We start from the raw sequence: 14,399 nt of genomic DNA on the forward strand, positions 1-14,399 counted from the left end.
TCTTACCAAATTGTCTCAAAAGTCCCAGGATCTTGTTTCTGCCGCAGTCTATGGTAAGCAAGTGTTTAAGACGAGTACAGATTCCAAGCAAAGGGAATTAGACATCACTGCTCAATAGAAACAATAGCAAAGAATCTGGGGCCGTCTTTAATCTACCATAGTCACTTTCTATCAGCTAAGCTCTGTGTTGTATGCCCCAGACACAAAGATGAAAAGAGACTGTCATTTTCAAATTAAGTTTGGTGCCTGTGTCCAGGATGGATTGGAAGTGGGATAACAGCTTGGAAAATTCATTAAAGAGGAGCTTGCCAAGGTCCAGAAAAATATCAGTTAAGCGTTGATACCTGAGGAACAGCAATGCCAATGAACAAAAATATCATTTGCCAGAGGCCTGGAGAGGACTTGGTGGCTGATTAGATGTGAGGACTGAGAGGAAGGTCAGAAAGACCTGATGTGTCTGGCCTGCGAGGGACCAGGCACAGAAAAGGAATCTAAGATGGAAGCACTTCCTTCCACCCCACCCCTCTCCTACACACACATGCGCACGCACACACACACGCGCACACACACACACACACACACACGGAGATTCCAGGCTTGTCCAGAAGAGGGAGGAATCTGAGAAGCCTGGAGAATTAGTCTCTCATCGAGATGAGTGAGTGAATGAATGAATGAACAGTAAGGACAGAGCGAAAAAAGAGGGCAGGGGTAAACAAGCATTCTGGGCTTGGGGGGGGGGGGCGGGGGCAATAGGATTTCCCCCAGCGGACAGATGGGTCCGGATAGCACTGAAGGGACTTGCATTTGGGGGTGATATGAAGAAAGGAGCACAGGCAAACCTGGGAGAGGCCAAGGAGCAAAGAAGGTCCCGATACTCTGAGTGATGCTGCCGGCCCGCGCTTCGCCTTGGTTATTTCATTCTCTCTCTGAAAGGAGGAGCATTTACTGCCCTTATACAGATGAGGAAGGGCGAGGCTCAGAAAGGTTACGAGACTGGCCCAAGGGCACACCTCCAGCAGGTGGAAGCTCAAATCCAGGACTCTGATTTCAAAGGGACATTGTGTCTCCTGCAGTAGGGTTTCCCTGGCAAGAAGCATCCCCCTTCTCTGCATCACTCTAAGCCCTGAGCGCTGCACGTTCTTCAGGAAGGGGGTTCTTAACCTCTGGTGCTTAGAAGAGGGGTGTCCAGGTAGGGGCGCAGGCCAGGCCTCTCCATTCATCCTCTTCTGGCTCTCAGGACCTTTTCTTCACAGGATGCGTCGCAGTTTGTAGTTAGTATCTATGACTTGCAGTTACCTATTTGTATTGTGTTTTTTTCTGGGAGTGGGGTCTGTCATTTTCATCAGACTCTAAGGTAGGTAACACAAAGGTTGAACACTCTCCCAGTCCAAGCGATTTTTAAGTGATTGAATTGCTGATTGTAACTCATGCTTTTGGTCTCCACAGCATCCAATACCTTACCTGTCCTGGTGAGTGTTCAGTCAATCCCAGGTAAAGTGCAGTGAACTGACTCGGGGTCTCCAGGGAGTCAGTGTCCGAAGAAGGGAGGAGGTGGGAAGATTCCAGCTTAGGTTCGGTAAAAAGGGATCAGAAAGGTAAAACGGTGGGCTGGAAGACCACGCATGAGACTGCTACTGTCCCCTGGCTCTGGAGGACGGTGTGATGGGGGGCGGGGGGGAGAGAAAAGGACAAAACCGAGACGTTTTAAAGGAGAACGGAAATTAGATCCAGCCTGCCTCTTTGAATAAAAGAATCTTTTTCTGGAGCTGAAAGGAAGCTCTCCGCTTCAAACTGCACAACCCCCCTTCTTTTGCCACAGCCCCCAGCTTTCCCTGTGCACGCATCACTCGCGTATTCCCTACAGAGCCACTGCAGGCGGCATGCATTTGAGATCCCTGGACTCAATATAAGGCGGGGACTGAGAGTCAGAAGCAAATGTTGCGTCTTTAAGAAAACAGGAAGTGCTAAAGGAAGCCAGGTACAGAATTTGGGAAGGGGATCTAGATTTCAAGGATAGATAGAATTACAACATATAAACTCCATCCGACTGCAGACACAGGCCTGTCAACTCAAGGTCAGTGGACGTGTGTTTCAGGTCTAGTTCCCTTGGAAGAGAACTGGGGTCAGAAGCAGAATTTCCAGATTGCTAGCTCAACCCTCCCTTTACAGTTGTTCCAAGTACAAACAGTATTGGAATTTTAAGAGCATTTTCATACACATGGTTTTATGTGCAGTGAGATGTGAACCAAGGGAAGGACATAGGTCTATCTTGTGTCCCCAGAGCCTACCCAGGGCCTACCCTATAGCAGCATGTCACAGATGTCGCCTGGAAGGATCGATGTGCATAGGCTTGTTTCACTGATAGGAGAGCTGAAGCTCACAGAAGTAGAGGAAAGGATGGATGCTCACGGGGCTCGTTCCAGGTGTTGGCAGCAGGACGAGCTGGGGCCATCAGTAACAGGACCGCTGCTGCTGCTGCTAAGTCGCTTCAGTTGTGTCCGACTCTGTGCGACCCCATAGAGGGCGGCCCACCAGGCTCCTCTGTCCCTGGGATTCTCCAGGCACAAATACCGGAGCAGGTTGCCATTTCCCTCTCCAATGCATGAATACATGCTAAGTCACTTCCGTCATGTCCGACCCTGAGCAACACTATGGACAGCAGTCCACCAGGCTCGTCTGTCCACAGGATTCTCCAGGCAAGAAGTTGGGTTGCCATTTCCTTCTCCATCAGTAACGGGACATCCGGCTGCTGTTACTTCCCTCTGCTTGGAGCTGGGCTCAAGAGACTAGGCACACGTCTGCGGCCACACAGCTGGCCTACGGAACGGGCGTAAGGACGATCAGGTGGTCCACACCTGCCAAGGCAAACAGGCCCCGCAGTGGCTGGTTTTGGCAGCCTCTTCCCAGCCCGCGTTGCAAAGGACTCCCAACTGGTATTCAACTTGTGGAATTAAGGGGGAAAGATTAGTCAGGCAAGGGAAGTCGTCCTTCCCCCATTTTACAGATGTGGGAGCCTGGGGGAACAGGAAGCTTAGTGATTCTGCCGACCTCGCACACTCTCTGGCGGTGGCTCCAAGATCCAAACCGCACTCAGCTCTCTGCCGGGGGCACGCAGAGGGGTTCCGTGCTCTCTGAGTTCATAATCCCAGCCAGTCTCCCTGATTCCACGCTCGCCCAGCTCCAATCCATTCTCCACGCTGTTGCCCAAGTGACCTTAAGACACACATGTGGTCTTGTCACTCCCCTGCTAAAACCTTCTCAGTGGCTTCTCCCCACTCTCGGGGATAAAGGCCACAGTCCTTCCCAGGCCGAGGCCCCCGCCCCTGCCTCTGGGCCCCAGGCACACAGTCTGTCCCGCGGGTTCGCTCACACCGAGCTCGGCTGCTGCCCTTTCAGCCCCGGGGATGCTCTCTCTGCTACCAGCACCCCTAACCACCGCCCTGCCCTTTAGAGCCCCTTCCTGCAGCGGGCAGGTCAGGGCCCTCCCCCCACACTCCCTCAGCTCTCAGGCTTTTTTCATCACAGGATATGTCACAATTGGGAGTTGGTTGTGTTTTTTTTTACATAATTTTGTTTATCTCTTTTTCTGGCTGCGCCGGATCTTCGCTGGGGCGTGCGGGCTTCTCGCTCGCCGTGGCGAGCGGGGGCTCCTGTGCATGGCGGCGTGTGGCACTCTCACTGGGCGGCATCTCTGGTTGCGTATCCCTATATACATAGGGATAAATGATCACACTGAATAAATGAAGAAGCGGTAACTGATCAGCTTCCTGGTATCAGCCATGTTCTGTCTGGGGCTCTGAGGATACCAGAGCTCAAAGTCCATCTCCAGTTAAATAGTGAGCCAGGGAAAATTTAAGAATGTGCCCCAATGTGTGATACAGAGCCAGGAGCCATGACTGTTCAGATGACGCTATCAGTTCTGGGGATTACAACGACTCCCAGGCTACTGACGCCCAAGATCTCTGCTCACTGGAGGATGTGGGGAAGGATAAGTTGCCAGATACACTCTTTTACCAAATCGAGGACACTTCAAATAAAAGGAGCTCCACCCCCAAAATACAGTTTCCATCAGGAGCTAGATAGCAATGAAGGATTCCCTGGAGACAATTTCAAGACTCACCAGTCATGGGTGGAAAAGTCACCTTTCCCCATATCCGAAATCCTTAAAAATCGGCCAGATTGTCTTATCTGCTGGACAGTTAAAACTTGATCTTTCCCTGCCCAGGGAATAAGAACATTACACAATGACTGACTCAGACCTAATGCTTTACAGTTTAAAACCACTTTCACATCCATTATCTCTTTCAGACCGCACAGGGGCGCACAGCCAGAATTTTTATTATCATTTTAAAGATAAGGAAACTGAGGCTTGAAGAATACCTTGCCCTGGAGGCAAAAACCTTTCTGCCTGAGAAAGGAGCTTGATGTGGGGGCAGGGAGGGAACCTTGGATTTGGGAGTGAATACCAGCCTGAGTTTGAGTCTTGGTCTATGGCCCTGAGTTGTGGGCCTTGGTTATGACACTTGACTTTCCTGAGATTCAGTTTCCACATATCTAAAGCGGGCATAATATCCACCTTTCTGGGGTGTTGGGGTGTTCTAGTGGGTTCCATGCAGGTAGTTCCAGGTGAGGTGCAGGAACCCAGTCAATGACAGTCCCCTTCCATCTGGCCAATCTCAGGGCCGGAGCAGCACCCTTCTGAGTCAGTAGAAAAGGTGAACGTCCTACCATGCAGAACCAGCGACCAGCTCCTTTCCCAAGTCTTCAGCTCTGCACAGTCCACACCTGGAGGAAAGAATCAGTGGGTTCCTCTTTTCTCTGAAAAGGCTGCATATTTAGGGCCAGTTGTTTTTGTTGTTATTATAGGCCGAAGAGTGGGTGAGGAGGAAAACCTGCGGCCAAAGGCAAAGTTGAGAGAAAAAGGGTTACATCAGGGTGAAGGGAAATTGAGAAACCAGGAAATTTGTTTTATACAAACCAAGACAGGAACTCAGCCCAGGTGAATTCACCCTAATTTCTTTGAATTCTAGAAATTCCTCTTTTCTAGTTATTTGCAGGAATCACCCAGACACGACTTACTCCTAGAAACGCTCACCTCATTTCTGGGACAGACTCTCACAGCCAGCAGGGCCAAGGCCTCCTCAAGGGTCAACGTGCAGAATCAGGGGATGGAGAGCACGTCTGTCCACCTGGGACCACCACCAGGGAAAGGAGGAAACTGAGGCCAGAAAGGGGTAGTGACTACCACACCGGGGTGGCCAGCATCCCTGGATCACACTCTTCTCCTGAGCTCTGAACCTGCCTTCCAGACTCCACCACATCAAACACACGTTCAAAGCGGAACCCTAACATTATTCCTAAACCTTCCAATAAGTTTTCTCCTTCTTAAGTTATGTCCCCACCATTCAGCCAAGTATATGGTCAAAACAAAACAAACAAAAAAGACACAATCACTCTGGTCTACCTCTCGTGAGCATCCTCTCCTCTCTAACAAAGTATCCAGCAGCACCTCTTGAATCACCTCTCAATGCACCCTCTCGTCCCCGTGAGCTATAGTTCAGGCCCTTATCGTCTCTCGCCTTGGCCTTTGAACACCCTCACAGTCTATTTCTTCACCTCCAGCCTTGTCCCATCTTCAACACTGAGACTTGCATCGCTATTTCCCTAGCACACACTGCAAACTTCCAGAGTCTCCCTTGTAATGTAAAACCATGGCTAACTTCCTTAGCATGGCGCCCAAGGTCCTTTACAGTCTATGACCCCAATTTACCTTCCACGATAATCTGTCATTATCTTCTGCTCCACCCCACCCCCACCAACCAGCCGCACCACCTTACTTGTGGCTGCCTGAACTTGTCAGCCCTTTTGATGCTTTCCGTACACCTGGAATGCCCCCTGCCCCACCCTTGCCCCATCACCCCAAACCAGGATTCCCCCCTAGGGAAGACCTACTCATCCTTCAGGGCACAACCCGCATGGCACCTCCTCAGCCCTCGGCCAGGGTGGGATTGTCAAGACACACTTTGCCCTCCCACAGTGCTGATGATTAATAATAAGCATAAATTGATATTAACTGCCTGTATGTGACAGGCACTGTCCTAGGCACTTTATGTGCACTATATCATTTACACTCCAGCAGAGATCCTAAGTGGTATTACTACAGATAGGTTCAGAGGGATTTGGTGAACTACCCGTGGACTCTTTGTTAGTAGCAAAATCATGTTGCAAAACCAGGATTCAGACTCCCGAACCCATGTTCTTTCCAATTTTGCATACTGCATCTCACCTCATTAGTCCAGCACTTTTAAGCTGGGATGGACCCATACGTGGCTCCTCTGGATTTTGAAGCCCTTGGAGGGCAACTGCTGTATTTGACTCTACCTTCTAACCATGTTTTCCAAAAGAGTGCTTGGCGCATATTAAGCATCTGATAAATATATGGTGAATGAGTAACTGGATATGAGAAGGGGTTCTGGCTTTTTCTTTTAAAATCAGATCCAAACAGAATGTGTTGGTTTGTTTAATGAACATCGGTTAATTCCAACTTCAACTTAAGGAGATCTTTTGAAGACATAGGTAATGTGGGTTGTTAAAAGTAGAGACTTTGAAGTTGAAGCTAAGCTTTTTACCCCATCCCAGCTGTGTGACTGATAATATTAATACCTTCGTAAGCTCTAAAACCCTGAGCAAACACAAGTCTCTGTTATTAATATGTGCTTCTCCAAAGAGCACTCAGCCTGTCCCCACCCAGACAGAGAAGGAAAACAGGGAGAGATAACCCTGGAGATTACTGGCATCTCACTGGAAAAGCCTGTGAACACCAGATAGGGATGTTGTTCTGCAAATGCTGCTGTCTTGTGAGGGGCAGACTTGACAGAAGATCCAACCGTGAGGAACAGAAGCCTATTTAACCAGGAGCAACTGAGGTCAGAGTCGCAGAAGACCAGCATGGCAGGGATATTAGAGAAACCAAGTGACTGCCATTGTTCCAGGCCTTTCACATTAGAGATGGGGAAACTGAGGTCCAGAGAGGTGCAGAGGCTTGCCCAAAGTAACAAAGCTGATTAACACTGGAGCTGGGACTAGAATCTAGTGACACCCATGATAAGCCATATTACCATCCTCCCAATATTCAAATCGCTTTTTAAAGTTAATTTATTTTTTATTGAAGGATAATTGCTTTAGAGAATTTTGCTGTTTTCTGTCAAACCTCAGCATGAATCAGCCATAGGTATACATATGTCCCCTCCCTTTCGAACCTCCCTCCCATCTCCCTTCCCCGTCCCACCCCTTTAGATTGATACAGAGCCCCTGTTTGAGTTTCCTGAGCCATACAGAAAATTCCCATTGGCTATCTATTTTACATATGGTAATGTAAGTTTCCATGTTACTTTTTCCATACATCTCACCCCCTCCTCCCCTCTCCCCAGGTCCATATGCCTATTCTCTGTCTGTTTCTCCACTGTTGCCCTGTAAATAAATTCTTCAGTACCATTTTTCTAGATTTTGTCTACATGTGTTAGAGTATGGTATTTATCTTTCTCTTTCTGACTCACTTCACACTGTGTGATAGGTTCTAGGATCATCCACCTCAATAAAACTAACTCAAATGTGTTCCTTTTTATAGCTGAGTAATATTCCATTGACTATATATACCACACAAATCCCTTTTTAAAACACTCGACATAATTATCTTTTTTCTGAGTTCCTGAACGAAGCAGTCAGTCAGTAGTTAGACCTCTTCACCCACAATGTCAGGGAGACCCTTCTAGGGTCTCCAGAGCCCTGAGAGCTGCGTGCCTTCCTCCCTGCCAGGCACAGGCTGGGTCTCAGAGACCAGCCACGACTGCTCCTCCTCCGAATGTCTCCAGAGGCATGAGCTTCCCCAGGTTGGGAAAGTCAGCCCAGCATCTCAGTCAGGTGAACACGATGAGCAGAAAGAGCTTAAGGTTTAGAGTGTCAGAGCTCCAGATGGGCAGCCCACTTGGAGAAGCTGGTGGCTCAGACGGTAAAGAATCTGCCCACAACACTGGAGACCTGGGCTTGATCCCTGGGTCAGGAAGATCCCCGGAGAAGGAAATGGCTACCCACTCCAGTATTCTGGCTTGAAGAATTCCATGGACAGACGAGCCTGGCAGGCTACAGTCCATGGGGTTTGCAAAGAGTTGGACACGACTAAGTGATTTGAAAGTGAAAGTTGCTCAGTCGTGTCCAACTCTTTGTGACCCCATGGACTATACAGTCCATGGAATTCTCTAGGCCAGAACACTGGAGTGGGTAGCCTCTCCCTTCTCCAGCAGATCTTCCCAACCCAGGAATCGAACCAGGGTCTCCTGCATTGCAGGAGGAGTCTTTACCAACTATGGGGCTATGCAGGAAGCGACTGTCTGCAATCCTGCCAGTCTTTCCCCATCCCCAGAAGCAGTGAAGCCATGGTAATGTGGTTCCCCAACTCATGGCAGGGGTTGTGCACTCACAGTGAATTAAAAACTCTTTCCTTCCCCACTGTCTATCCCTGAGAAAACTCAGTGCCAGCAGCAGTCATCTTAGGCACTCACCGCGTGTCACAGCCTGTACCAACCATCCCCATCCCTAAGGGAAGGGCTGGTACCACTGCCTCCAGATGTGAGCACTGGGACACACAGGAGCAACCGAAGGTTACACAGTGAGAAGGCAGATCCGGGGCCTGTTCTGACCATGTGGCATCATGAGGGGGGTGACTTCACACAGGGAATGGGAATGCTCATGCACCTTGGACAATTTCAATCCAGTTGTTAAAATGTCTGTTCACTACCAAAATGACTAACCTTCCCCTTTTCTCCAGCTCTTTTGCATACATGTGCAAGCAGTCACACACAGACACATACGTATACACATATTATGGCTTTTGTTTTTCTTCCGCTTCTTTTGCTTCCCTGCCTTTGGTAGCCATGGCAACACACCCCAGCAGCAATGCGGAGGTGGCATAGTTGCTGTTTCTCCCATCCCCTTATCTTGCTGATCAAGACTGGTCAGATCTAACTCATTCGGAGGGCTCAGCTAGCCTCACCCAAAAGGCAGTGGGACATTTTCCCAAGGGAGGAAGCAAAGGGGACACGGTTAGAGAACCTCCACTTTAAAAACAAGCAAATAAAACAGCCCTCTGTCTAGGATGGAGACAGAGCAAAAGAACCCAAACCCCTAGATGAGCCTTCCCCAGGCAAGGGTGCTGGTGAGGCTACTTGGAGTCTTCAGCCCCTGTGGCAGATTATAATTAAGGGAGGCTTGCTATTTCCAGCCTTCTGGGCTGATGAGGTCCCTGGATGAAAAATCTGAGCCTCGTCCGTTCAAGTCTGGAATTACAGAATGCATACCTTGCTCCACATCTCAGACGCTGGACCTCACGGCTCTTGTGATACCCTGTAAAGTGAGGTAGGTTGCTCAGCGCCATCCTCTACAGTTACCCTGCGTGCAAGGGGCCACATACCACATCACACACAGCGTCTCCCTCCGTCCTCCCATCTACCTGAGGTAGGCCTTTTATTACTGCCATTTTTTGAGACCAGGAAACTGAATCTGTAAGATAATACCAATCAGTTGTTCACAACCTCTTCATCTGAGGTCGAGTCTGATTCCTTGGCCATCATGCTACCGCTGATCCTGGACACCATTTAGATACTACTGTTTAATGTCATAATACTATGCCTGCGGAATTGATGTGGCAAGCGTGTCATTTAGAATTTGAAGGGACCTTAAAGATTAGGTCCATTTCACAGTGGAGGAAATTAAACCTTATATCAGGTCTACCTGGTGGCTCAGATGGCAAAGAATCTGCCTGCAAGGTGGGAGACCTGGGTTTGATCCCTGGGTTGGGTAGATCCCCTGGAGAAGGGCATGGCAACCCACTCTGGTATTCTTGCCTGGAGAATCCGCACGGACAGAGGTGCCTGGCGGGCTACAGTCCATGGGGTCTCAGAGAGTCGGATGCAGCTGAGCGACTAAGCTCAGCCCAGCACACATGGCCGTTACTACCGAAGTCCAAAGAGGGAAATGATATGCTCAAGGTCACACAGCTGTATGAAGATAGGATTGAAACTCCGATCTTAACTCTTGCAGGCAGGCTGAGGTACATAATTTGCAGTGTACCTGCTAAGCCAGGTGCTGGAGATATAGAGAGGCAGCAAGACTGGTTTCTGACCGTAAGGTGGGCAAATATTGTTGTGTGAGTTCTCAGTCCAGTCCGGGAGCTTCAACAAGTCAAAGGATGAATAAGAGCAAGTCAGCGAAACAGGGGGGCAAAGGGGAAAGGATGAGGCATTCCTGGTAGGGGGAATGGCACGACCACAGGCCTGGGGATCTGAAATAGCTCGGTGTAAAGTGGGAACCTTATACAGATCAGGGTTACATAGAGTGTCCCTGAGAATGATGGGAAAATTAAAACTCTGGTGAAAGTCAGGGGCCACACAATAGAGGGCCTTGGAATCCACATGCAGGAATTTGGACTCTCTCCAAAGTCACTGGGAGCCACTGAAGGGTTCACGTGGCACGGACTCTCATGTACCATCACAGAAGGGTTCACTGGAAGCCAAGGAAGGGTTCTGTATATCATGTAGAGGGTGGATCAGAAGAAGAGGCCAATTAGAAAACTTGGCAATGTCTGGGCTCAAGATCGAGTAGTCTTTTGTCATAGAAAGATTAGGATGGAGAGGAGGCGGTTGATGCAAGAAATTCTTGGGAGGTAAAATTGACAGGTCTTGGTGATTGATTGGCTCCAGAGAGAACAGAGAGGGGAGGGGTCAAGGATAGCCCCAGTGTCCTTTTCATTACATAACCTTGATTACTGTCTGGAGGGTTCCCAGCCCAAGAACAAGGTACCTAAATGTCTAACATCATCCCGAGGTTGCTTGGAGACCAGACTCAGAACAAATAGAAAGAACAGTTGTGAACCAGTCAAAGGGCCGTGTCTAATGTGCCTCTGCCACTAATAGGCAGAGTGCCTTCAGGACTCTAACTTGCAGGTTTTGGTTCCTCCATCTGACATAGAGAATTGGCTTGGACCACTTCTCAGGTGTCTTCCAGCCCTCCTTACCTTCCTGATGTGATTATCATGAAAGTCAAACTCCTCTATTCATTCATATCTACAGCGATATACATTACCACTCTTCATGTGTCTACTCCTGTTCTAGGAGGTGTGGGAGTCCTAAGATGAACAAAGGTCAATATCAGCTGTCATGGAAAGAGGATGGGGAGCTATAGGCAAATAATAGGCAGTTCCAACATGAGTGATGGGATCAAAAAGCACTCAAAAAGGCTCTTCACCCAGGTTGGGAGTAGAATAGGCCAGAAACTATTTCCCTAAGAACAAGATCCCTAAATTGATATTGAAGGATAAATAGTCCAGCAAAGAAAAGGGAGAAATATTTCAGGCAGCAGTAGCAGCATTGTAGAACGGTCAGAAAGTAAGAGAGCTGCATGGTCAGCTCAGGGAATTGAAAATGATAACTGTATGTGGAAGTGTGTTGTGAACAGTCAAGTACTCTGTCATCATCATCATCATCATGTTTATAAAGCTGGATCTGGTGAAACACATCATAAGCACAAGGATGCATTGCTCTTTTCTCAAGACCAAGTGGTACCTCTCTTCTCTGGAGTATAATAATGATACAGAGAGATATCTGTACTCTCCAATTCTTTTACTATTCTCCACGATTCTTCCCCCAAGAAAAAAATGTCAGAGATATTATACAATGCAGTTTCACCATCCATTATGTTTTCAGAGTCTCAAATAATCCTGTGGTGGCAAAAAAAAAAAAAAAATCACTATCACCATTATACATAAAGAAATTGAGTGATTCACCAAGAGTGGAGAAACCCAAACTTGATACCTATCTCATTGGCACCAGGTCACCCTCTTTCCCACAATCCATATAGACCTTCCGGTCACACAGAACTTAGGGCCACACCCATCATTCTCAAAGATTTTAATGGCAGACTACATTTCCCAAAGTCAGTGTCCCTTTTCATTGATTACCTTGTAGGTGGGTCAGCTTAAGTCTCTTTAGTTAAGCCATCTCCAAATCACTTTGGCTGGAAGATAGGAACGGTTTATGTCTGGGAAGGTTTCCTGTAGACAGCAAATCTTATCCATAATGGGCAGATTTCCTATGTTTAATCAAGGAAGGTGATATTCTTATCTCTGAGGTTCTGGTTTTCTAACCTTTTGCATAAGCCAATGTTTGCTTAGAATTTGGAATCCATCTCATTTGTGGGCTTAATCCATGCAGTAAGGTGAAGGAGGGAGAGAGTTGGAGCTGGGGACCAAGGTGGGAGTCTTTCTTGGCCGTTCCTTCTCTGCCTTGTGACCCAGAAGCAAATCACTCCACCATAGGCATGCCTGGGGTCCACACAAAACCTCGGTGTAAATCTCCGTCCTCCTTGTGATTGGTTCTATAGACACTGTAAGTGACATCATTTCCGTGAGCCTCAGCTGCTCATCCAGAAAAATGGGAGCAATCCTTTATACCCTTCAAGATAATGTAATGCTGGAATATCTGTGTTGCTTAGCTGATATAAACAGCTGGGAGAATTTAAAACAGTTCCCTTTACGTTTCTCTGCCTCTCTGGATCACTTTCCTCATTCACAGAAGGGAGATAAAAATCTCTCCCCTGTATACCTCATTGGGCATCTGAGAAAATTCCATGCAGTCATGTTTGCGAAAGTCCTTGTAAACTTTAAGAGTTTATGACAGTATGAGATATAATTTACTGTAAGTCATGAAGTGTTAGTCGCTCAGTCGTGTCCAACTCTTTGTAACCCCATGGACTGTAACCCACCAGGCTCCTCTGTCCATGGAATTTTCCAGACAAGAATACTGGAGTGGGTTGCCATTTCCTACTCTAGGGGATCTTCCTGACCCAGAGATTGAACCCAGGTCTCTTGCACTGCAGGCAGATTCTTTACCATCCAAGACACCAGCAAAGCCCATAGAATATTGGAGTGGATAGCCATTACCTTCTCCAAGGGGTCTTCCTGACCCAGGGATCAAACCCGGTCCTCCTGCATTAGAAGTGTGAAGTCTTAGCCACTGGACCACTAGGGAAATCCCACTCTATCTAAGGAGCTATGCAAAACTCGTCACATATCTGTTTATTATACTATGAGGGTCCTACAGGGTAGATATCATCATTTCCAATTCCCAAATAAGGAAGCCAGAGCCCAGAAGGTTAATTGCCTTTCCCAGATTGACGAGATAGTACTCGCCAGAGCAGAGATTAGAATCTAAGCTGGTCTGACTCCAAACCCAGTGTTCTTCCTATGAGCCCCTGTTCCCAGTGAGTCCAGGGGTTACAATCCTAGTCTCTGAAGTCAGGCTACCTCAGTCCCATTTGAGGTCTGTGTCACTGGGGGAGCGTTATTTTTTTCTCTGCCTCAGTTACCTCATTTGTGAAAATAACATATTGGTAGTATCTTAACTTTGGGGCATAAGATTCTTCATCTCATTTACTTCTAGCTTCTTCAACTCGAAAATGAGAAAATAACAATAATTGTACTGTGCCAGGCTGGAGGCAGAGAGATCTTACCAACAACCTTTCTTACTGAATCTTAATTCTAGCTCTAAGATCTGGGCTGTTTCTTACTTAAGACTTATGCCCGACCTCCTCTGTGGAGCCTTCTAAGATCATACAGGGGTAGTGTTTGGAGTCCTCCACATGTTGATACTCATTTGTACGTCACTGAATACATTTATATAAATATCTTTTATGCCTTAACTGATAACTGTGAAGATTCACAGCTTTCTGGAATCCAATAAGAATAACTGTCATTTGCTGGGTAGCTGCCATAAGCCTGAAATTGTACACTGAGGCTTACGAAGTGAGATTTTCTATTCCTATTATATAGAAGAGAAAACCGAGGCTCACAGCTGTTTGCACAGAATACACTAAAAAATGTTTGTCAAATGAATGAATGAATGAATGAATGAGTGATGTGTCCTCAAAACCACTAATGATTTAGTGAACAAAGCCCTTGTCACTTACACTCTGACCCCACAACACATAGAATAGAACTGATTGCATAATGATGCCAGACTCAGACTTGAACAGAGTAAAGGCCAAGATGTCTAAGGAGTTTCCAAGGCCTCCATTGAGTGGACATACTTTGTGAGTGGCTCAGTGGGGAGCACATATGGGCTGGATGTGAATCTTGCCATCTGCCAATGTTGGGCACTCAGAGCTCTGTGGGGTTGCCAAGTGGCCACCTAAATTCTCATCTCTTTTAGGGACATTTGATTTGTTGATGATCTAAAGAGCCACAGCAGAAATTTATTCACAAGTTTAAATCTCACCATCGGTTCCTACTTGTGAAAACTGAATTCTCGAAGGCCAGTCGCCTTTGATACCATTGATCCTCAGTGTTCCAA

General features: G+C 47.5%; 1 long non-coding RNA gene across 1 annotated transcript in view; it reads right to left on the reverse strand.

Moving 5' to 3' along the window:
* Positions 1–2,190: 2,190 nt before the first annotated feature.
* The window catches only part of LOC139038987 (uncharacterized), a 68,807-nt gene continuing 56,598 nt past the window's right edge, over positions 2,191–14,399 (reverse strand). The window contains exon 2 of the long non-coding RNA XR_011492084.1: positions 2,191–4,892. This is a non-coding gene — a long non-coding RNA (uncharacterized lncRNA). The remainder of the gene's footprint in view (positions 4,893–14,399) is intronic.

Source organism: Odocoileus virginianus, chromosome 17, assembly GCF_023699985.2.
Source record: "Odocoileus virginianus isolate 20LAN1187 ecotype Illinois chromosome 17, Ovbor_1.2, whole genome shotgun sequence".
Taxonomy (NCBI): Eukaryota; Metazoa; Chordata; class Mammalia; order Artiodactyla; family Cervidae; genus Odocoileus; species Odocoileus virginianus.